This window comes from Triticum dicoccoides, chromosome 7A (genome assembly GCF_002162155.2).
Source record: "Triticum dicoccoides isolate Atlit2015 ecotype Zavitan chromosome 7A, WEW_v2.0, whole genome shotgun sequence".
NCBI classification, from domain to species: domain Eukaryota; kingdom Viridiplantae; phylum Streptophyta; class Magnoliopsida; order Poales; family Poaceae; genus Triticum; species Triticum dicoccoides.
This window is the reverse complement of record NC_041392.1, coordinates 63,490,583-63,498,447: the sequence shown is the minus strand read 5'-3', so window position 1 is coordinate 63,498,447 and position 7,865 is coordinate 63,490,583.

The following is a 7,865-nucleotide window of genomic DNA, read 5'->3' as shown; positions in this document are numbered from 1 at the left end:
GCCGGTGGAGTAGGGAGGAGGGGCAGCCGCAGGAGCAGGGTGGAGGGGACGGCCAGTGGAGGAGGGAGGAGGGGGCTTCCGGAGGAGGAGGGCGGAGGGGGCGATCGGTGGAGGAGGAAGGAGGGGGCAGCCGGAGGAGGAGGGAAAAGGGGAGGAGGGACTACCTCAGTGGAGGAGGAATGGCGGCGGCGGGCGACGGTGGTCGTCGGGGAACGGCGGCGGCGGCGGACGATAGGGGAGCGGGGGACAGAGTGAGTGAGAGGGAGTGAGGGGGTCGTCGGACGTGCGGGGACGATAAGGTAGGGTTAGTAGCAGCACGTATCGAAAAAAAAGCTCTACTACTATGGAGCGTAGTAGTAGCGCAAGATCTGGATACACGATGCTGCTAAGTGGGGCTAGACATATGCGCCCAGTTCAAACTTAGCAGCAACGTGTTTCGCTAAAACGCACTACTGCTAAAAGGTTAGCAGTAGCGCATTTTGCTGACACGCGCTACTATTAAGTAGCAGCAACGCCTCATATTATCCAGCGCCACTGCTAAAATTTTATGTATAAGGTTTTCTCTAGTAGATGATACTGTGTAAATGTCGAATGCTTGTGTATTTTAGCTATAATATCGCCAAGTAGTTGGACACTGCAGAACCTTCCCATGGCGATGTGGCCCTCAATGTCCCTGCCGTAGGGTGGAAAATTTGCCTTGAAGATGGTGTGGCGGATGTAGTCATTGCTACCTTCATCGAGCAGCAAATCGCCGAAAAGTGTGATCCTTAGCTCTGTCGACTGCACTTCCTTACCTGTGTGTCGTTGCCACCAGGAGGAACACGACACAGAGCGGCAAGCAAGCACCTTACCGTCGCTGCCATTAAAGCCGGTGTGTTCCATTTGTCCTGAGAAAACTAGGAAGATGGGCAGCAGCAGCAAGCGCCTCATCATCATTTGTTCCTGCCGGACAAGACAATTATTTGGAGTTGCCCGAAAGCACAAGATGCATGGAGGGCTTCCATTGAACTACCCAACAACGGCATGACCGACATTTCCTGTTTGGCGCTTAGAGCATCTCCAGCTGCGTCCCCAACAGGCCTCCCAGACCACTTTTTCAGCGTCGGCGCCAGAAATAACGGTCCAGTCGCGCCCCCAGGACGCCGAAAATCGCCGGTTTGGCCCTTTTTTCCGCCCGGCGGTCACATGCCGAACCTGGCGCACTGGGGAGCAGTTGGGGCTCCGGTGCAAGGGAAAAGCGTGGCTGGCCCACACCGTCAGGGGAAAAGTCAAGATTTTCTTCCCTGACTAGCCTCCCACCCCCCGCGCCCTTGGCCACCAGTAGCTATATCCCAGCGCCGCCCGCCGCCCTACACCGCTAGATAGCCATTCCCCACCGGAAAAATAGCGGTGCTTCGCCGTGGCAGCCCCTCCAGCAGCAGCTGGGCGTTTCCGGCCGCCAGTTCCGGCCGCGGAGGCGCGGTTTAGCGGCGGGTACACGCCCACCGAGCGCAAAGTGTTCGGCGATTTGCCTGCCTCGGCGATGGACTCGGATGACGAGGAAGCACTCGCCGCGCTGCTGGGGGAGGAAGCCAAGGCCGATGTCCAGGAAGAAGAGCACCTCATGGTGCTCGCCGCCCTCGCCCAGCTGCTGGCGAGCAATGAAAAGCCGCGGCGAGGTGGCTCGGCGCCTGGGCGGGTGAAAGCAAAGAACCGGCATCATCTCGAAGGCTACACTAGTGCAGAACCGGGCAATAGCACCGGTTCGTAAGGCCTTTAGTGCCGGTTTGGTAACCGGCGCTAAAGTGTAGGCACTAAAGGCCCCCCCTTTAGTACCAGTTCAACACGAACCGGTGCTAAAGGGCAACCACGTGGCACAAGCCACCTTCAGGGGCAGGGAGCCCTTTATTACCGGTTGGTGTCACCAACCGGTATTAAAAGGTTGTTTTGGGTTTATGATTTCTTTTTCATTTAATTTTGTGTTTTCCATTTAATTCCTTTTCGTTTGCTGGTATTTTACAATACTACATATTGTACACGTTATGCATATATATAAATAGAATTTCTAGTAGAACCGATCATAATATATATATACAATTTCTCCTAATTGGTGCCTTCGGAGCCAGTGGCATTAGCCTAATTGGTGCCTTCGGAGCACGATAATAATTGGAAGTGGTTCATGGGGGCGGTAGCGGGTAATAGTATTCTCCTTTGGGATCTATGACCTGGTCGAGCAAAAATCCCGCTATTTCCTCTTGAATTGCTTCTATGCGGTCCTCTGTTAGGAGCTTCTCCCGCACCTCTTTGAACTGTTAAGAAGGAGATCAATATGCATGTGTATTAGTTGTGTGACTAGATATCGATAATGGTGTAAAAATTGTGAATAGTGTTCTAACAAACGTACCCACTCGTGTCTTTGAGATTTGCTCCTTTCGGACGCCATCATGCAAATGTTCTCTCAAACATAGTATGCACACAGATTATTCCCCGGTGCCTGCTTCAGGGCCTTTACGAGAATGGAATTTGATCAGATAATAATTAATCAAGCATGATAATTAAAGAGATGGCAGCTAGCTAGTACTACTTAATTACTTACCTGGGGTTGATACCATTTCAGATTTTGTTTCCATGGGCCTGGAGTGACCCTGATGAACTTTTCCCAAGCCCTGCCCGCCGACAAAGAAAATGAATAAATGGGTTATTAAATAGTTGTTATCAGGAAATGACGAACTAATTAAATAGGCCGAGATATAGTTAATAATGATTGAAATTACCTGTTGACTATCCCCTTCATGATGGTGTAGTCACTTGCTTTCTTAAGTAGTGAGTCTAGTACTTCAACTGTTCCTTCATCAACTTTAACGATTAACAAGATCCAGTGAAATCTGCATGCACACATGTTTGCATGTCTTAATTAAGCGGGCATATGTAAGCAAAAACATGCATGTAGCTAGCTAGTAAGCAAAAACAAAATTTGTAGTACAAGACAGTGTGACTCACTCGAAGTTGTAAGGAAGTAGTATATCTTCATTGTATTTGAGGCGCTTGAAGAACTCTAGCATGCTTTCCTCTACACTTTTTTCGTAATATGAATCTATTTTCCATGTGTATTCATTAATGGTATTTGGGTCAACGAACCCAATGCCATAGCATCCACCTTTTTTCATTTCATAAATCTTCATCCTGCATAATACCACAGAAAAGAATATAGTGAGGATAATTACAGGTAATGATTGATCAAAATGATCACTACAGCTAGCTTGAGACTTAAATTACAGAAAGAAATCACTTACAGACAATAGCAAGTGACGATAGATTTGTCGACTGCGTCTTGATTGTATAGCTGAAATAGTTCTGAATACTCAACGGTCACAGCTTTCTCATGGTAGTAATGATCCTTCTTGACAGTCACCATGAGGGACTCTCGATTGGAAATCTTGGTAATGTCCATGTACCATTGATGCAATTCATACATTCTCGTTGGGAGCTTATTGACCTCGTCTGGCTCGAACAAAGGTTGGCCCCGGACATATTTCCATTTTATTTCCTCCTCTCTAGTCGGAGACATGGGCTCGATATCGAGGAGTTGTCCAACAGTGATCCCGATCGTTTCAGCCTGTGCAATATGCTCCTCGGTTATTACCACATTGCCCACCCCGGGAACGTTAACGGTTTGCCCACAATAATATTGGGCGCGCCTACTCTCATGTGTTGTTGGCACAACAAGTGGGGGGATTGATTGCGCCGCCTGTTTCCCAGCTGGGGAAAGGTTTTACCGCTCCTTTTGCCAGCTGATTTGCTCGAGCTCGAGCTCGCCTCTTTCTGTAGACGTGCTCGATTTAACTTCTTGATGTGGCGCTCATAGTCTGTGTCAACACGCTTGGGAGCTGGTGCTCTAGCCATACGAATGAAGTGGTCAATCTTTTCCACAGGCACTTTCTCCCTTGGCGGCGGTGGCGGTTTCGGTGGAAAATGGGCTTCCACCTCGGCCTTCGATATGGCTACGTTTTCCTCCTCGGACTTGTTGTAAGGCCTCTGCAGAAGAGGTGCGAGGCTTGGACCATATTGAAATCGCTTGCCTCCGCCTGTACCTCCAGTACTACCTCGACTTGTACTGCTACGCACCATAGCTGAGGCGGCTCTCTTCCGTGATTGCTGAGGCGGCGAAGACGGGTGACGTGGCTGAGTTGGAGGAGGAGGAATGGCCTGAAGCTGTGCCGGACATGGAGGAGGAGTGGCCTGACGCTTTGCCGGACTTGGAGGAGGAGGAGTGGCCTGAAGCTGTGTCGGACTTGGAGGAGGAGTGGCCTGATGCGTTGGTGGACTTCGAGGAGCGGGAGTCTGCTGACTCGGTGGCGGACTTCGACGAGGAGTCAGATGACGCGGTGTCGGTGGACTTTGAAAGATGATGCAATCCTTTCTCCATAGGATGATACGATGGTTGGCCTCTCCCAGTGTGTGCTCATCGTCACCCCCCAGGAATGTCAAGCTCTAGCCCCGAATATTGGTCCACCACCTCATCAACCAAGACACGAGCATAGCCTGCTGGAATCGGGTTGCCATGGAAGGTTGCCTCGGGGGGATTTGTAAAAGCAAGGGCGTCTGCCACCTTCATGGATATGTTCTTCATTTTGAAGTGTAGCTCATAGTTAGTGTTCTCCATGATGTCATCCACTGGTTAGCTATCCAGCAATGCATCGCCCGGGGTGGAACCCACGCTGCTTCTCGGCATGGATGCACTACTAGGGAAAACCCTAACAGTAGCGCTGGTTTTGTGCTCACTAGTATCGCGGGTAGGCGCGCTACTAATAAGGCGCTATAGCTATTGCTTAGCAGTAACGCGTGCCGCACGCGCTACTGCTAGGACAAATAGCTGCAGCTATTGTTCACTCCCACGCTGCTGCTAATGTAACTACTGGCAGCTTGTTTTCTTTCCATCGCTACTAGTATTGTTTTTTTAGTGTATTTATGCGCCATCGTACAAATATTGGTACAATACCAGTTATGAGGTTTACATCATTATGTCCATAACAGTGTGTGAAATGAAGGTGGATTAGGTTCAAGTGGAGGCAATATGTGGTGCATGTCAAAAGTATACTACTAATCCAAACTTGATCTAGTTTGGACTAGTAGTACTTTCGATGTGCACCACATGTTGCCTCCACTTGAATCTAATCCGCCAGCACAAGCTATTTAATCATCATCATAATCATTAGCACCAACAATATTTATTTAATCACCACTAACACTAGCTAATAATAATCATCAGTCATTACCACCAACACTAGCTATTTTATCATCATAGTAATAGTGTAGCACATCATCATCCTCAAACTCATTTCTAGCTAATCACTCCTGTTGCTCTCTCTTAGGTAAAACAACATAAAACATGTGTAGCTCTCCTCCTTGATCAAGTTGGAGCATGCAGATGAACCTGTCTCCTAATTTTGGGTAGCACATCCGTTTGCTGCCCCCTAGTACTTGTCTGCGCTCCCCCATCACATATCTGGTCCAGTCTTGCACTATTAAGCATTCATAGCTGATCTTGAATGCACTAAAGTAACATGTAGGATATCTTGGTCGTAAGCTAATAATACTCATGGTACCTTTAGTCTCGATCCCATAAGGCACAACATTCATCGGGAGTCCCTGTTGAAGAACACCGTGTGGTCACATACTTAGAAATGAAGTTTAGCTTCACAAATAATGTATGGAAAAGATGCACTGAGGATAAATAGTAAAAATCTTACCATCCTTCCTAAATAGATGTGACCGTAGTTCATGACGAACACTATTGGTCGCACGTTTTCAGTACTAAGATTTCCAAGTCCAGGAAGAAAATTTGTCTTGACGTATCAAGATCCTCAAGCCATGAAACATAATGACTTAGCTCCTCGCAGTTTACTTCAGCCCTGGGACAGTAGTAGGTCCTGTCTACCAAGCGCTGGACATGTTTGCTTGCACCGAAATAAGCTGACAATACAAATTAGTTGTCAACTATTTTTAAATAAACAATATCAAAGACATAAATATGGTTGAGAAACTTACATTTTGGTGTAACTGGAGGCGTCTGCACATCGACCCAGATGTCGGTATTACCTTCAATATCATCTTCCGGACGAATATCAAAGGTGATAACCATATCAGGCTGAAATGCATAAGTCTTGCATAGTGCTCGCCATGTTTTGCATCCAAAATAGGTGTAGTCGTCTGAATTGAATAATTTTGCGTGGAAAATATAACCATCCTCGGTCTTCAAATAAACTTTCTTTACCTCCATAGTATGACTGAAACCTATCTTATCCAGTACAAACACTCTTGCATTGCAGGGGATACGCTAGCAGAATAGTAAAAAAATATAAGTTGAAGCAAATGAAGCAGATGTCATGCTTAATTACGAAAAAAGACTTGTCGTTGTGACTTACTGTATCCACTTCGAAGTTCTCGTCCAGCTTGATGCTGAAGCGCCTATCATCATCTAGGAAGATTCCGTCGCACAGGCCGCGCTCGTCTTTGCAGTATTTGCAAATACCGAAATCCTTTTTGTCGTCAGACATTTCCTATGTTCATAGTTAAAACATTAATTGAAAATCAATAAAAGACAACTACCAGGATACTCAACACACAAATCCGGGGCACTCGATATTTCCTACATATTCTGGCAAAAGTCATGCCAAAATTCATGGAAAAATCCGGCATGACCTTTGCTAAAATAGGATATATCGAGCGCCTGAAATTTGCCGGAACGGAAATGAATCAACACTCAGGCAAAACATAGGCCACTCAGAGGTGTAACCTGCAAACATGACCGGGCACTTGGATATTGAGCAACACAAGATATACATTTCAAAATATCTTATAAGACTCAAATTAGCATGCATTCAATAAGCAAAAGTAAATCATCTCATGCGTCAGTACATCGTCGAATATTATCACTAATACATCCCGAATAGTGTCATACATATAACATCACTAGTACAACTAAAACCCTTGCACATGACGGGTATCGGCGCGGGCGGTGGACACCCACAGAGAAGGAACCATCACGGGATCATAGCTCCAGTGAGATCCCTGGAGAACCTGCCAGGTATTGGAGAACCTGTGCTCCAACGCAAACAAGCAGCGACAGACGTGCGCGTCCTCCTCACTGACACGGTGACGCACCACCTCCGCGGAGTCCTCGAGCCTCTGGGCCGTCACTAGCCCACGCGACCGCCACCAAAGAAGGTTCGGGTCAACGACAGGCTGGCTCCTCACCAACCTGCGCCCCCCGGTAGGTAGCGCCTCCCAGTACCACCCCGGCGGAGCCCAGTCCCGGACATGGCCCATCTGGTCAAGTAGGTGTCATCCTGCGCCGACTCGACGACGAGGATGCGGGATAGGCATCGTCCACGTCGATGCGGGAAAATTGCTTTAACTAAAAAAATAGCAACAAGTTCTTACTAACTAGTTCTATTAATTCAACTAGTTCTTACTAAAAATAAACTTACTATAAATAAAAATATTCTAGTACCTAATTAGTACCTAGTTCTTACTAACTAATTAGTACCTAAGAACTACTGCCCTAATTACCATCTAATTTGATGAACCTATAGGGGTGGAAAGTGGTAGCAGATATTCCAATTATCCAACTATAAAGTGAAATAAGTGGTCAAATTTTACTCGTTTTATGATTCATCTTAGAAATTTGATTCGTTTCCACCCTTACATGAACCCTAACTCATTTGAGCCGCATCCGCATCCGATTGTTTCCACCCTCACTAATTTGATGGAGGTAGAAACCCTAGGCAGAGGTAGGGGAGGGGGAGGAGCAGGCGTGCTCACCTCGGGTGCCTGCGACAAGGGAGGGGCAGCCGGCGTCGAGGTCGTGGTCGGGGCTCCGGGGC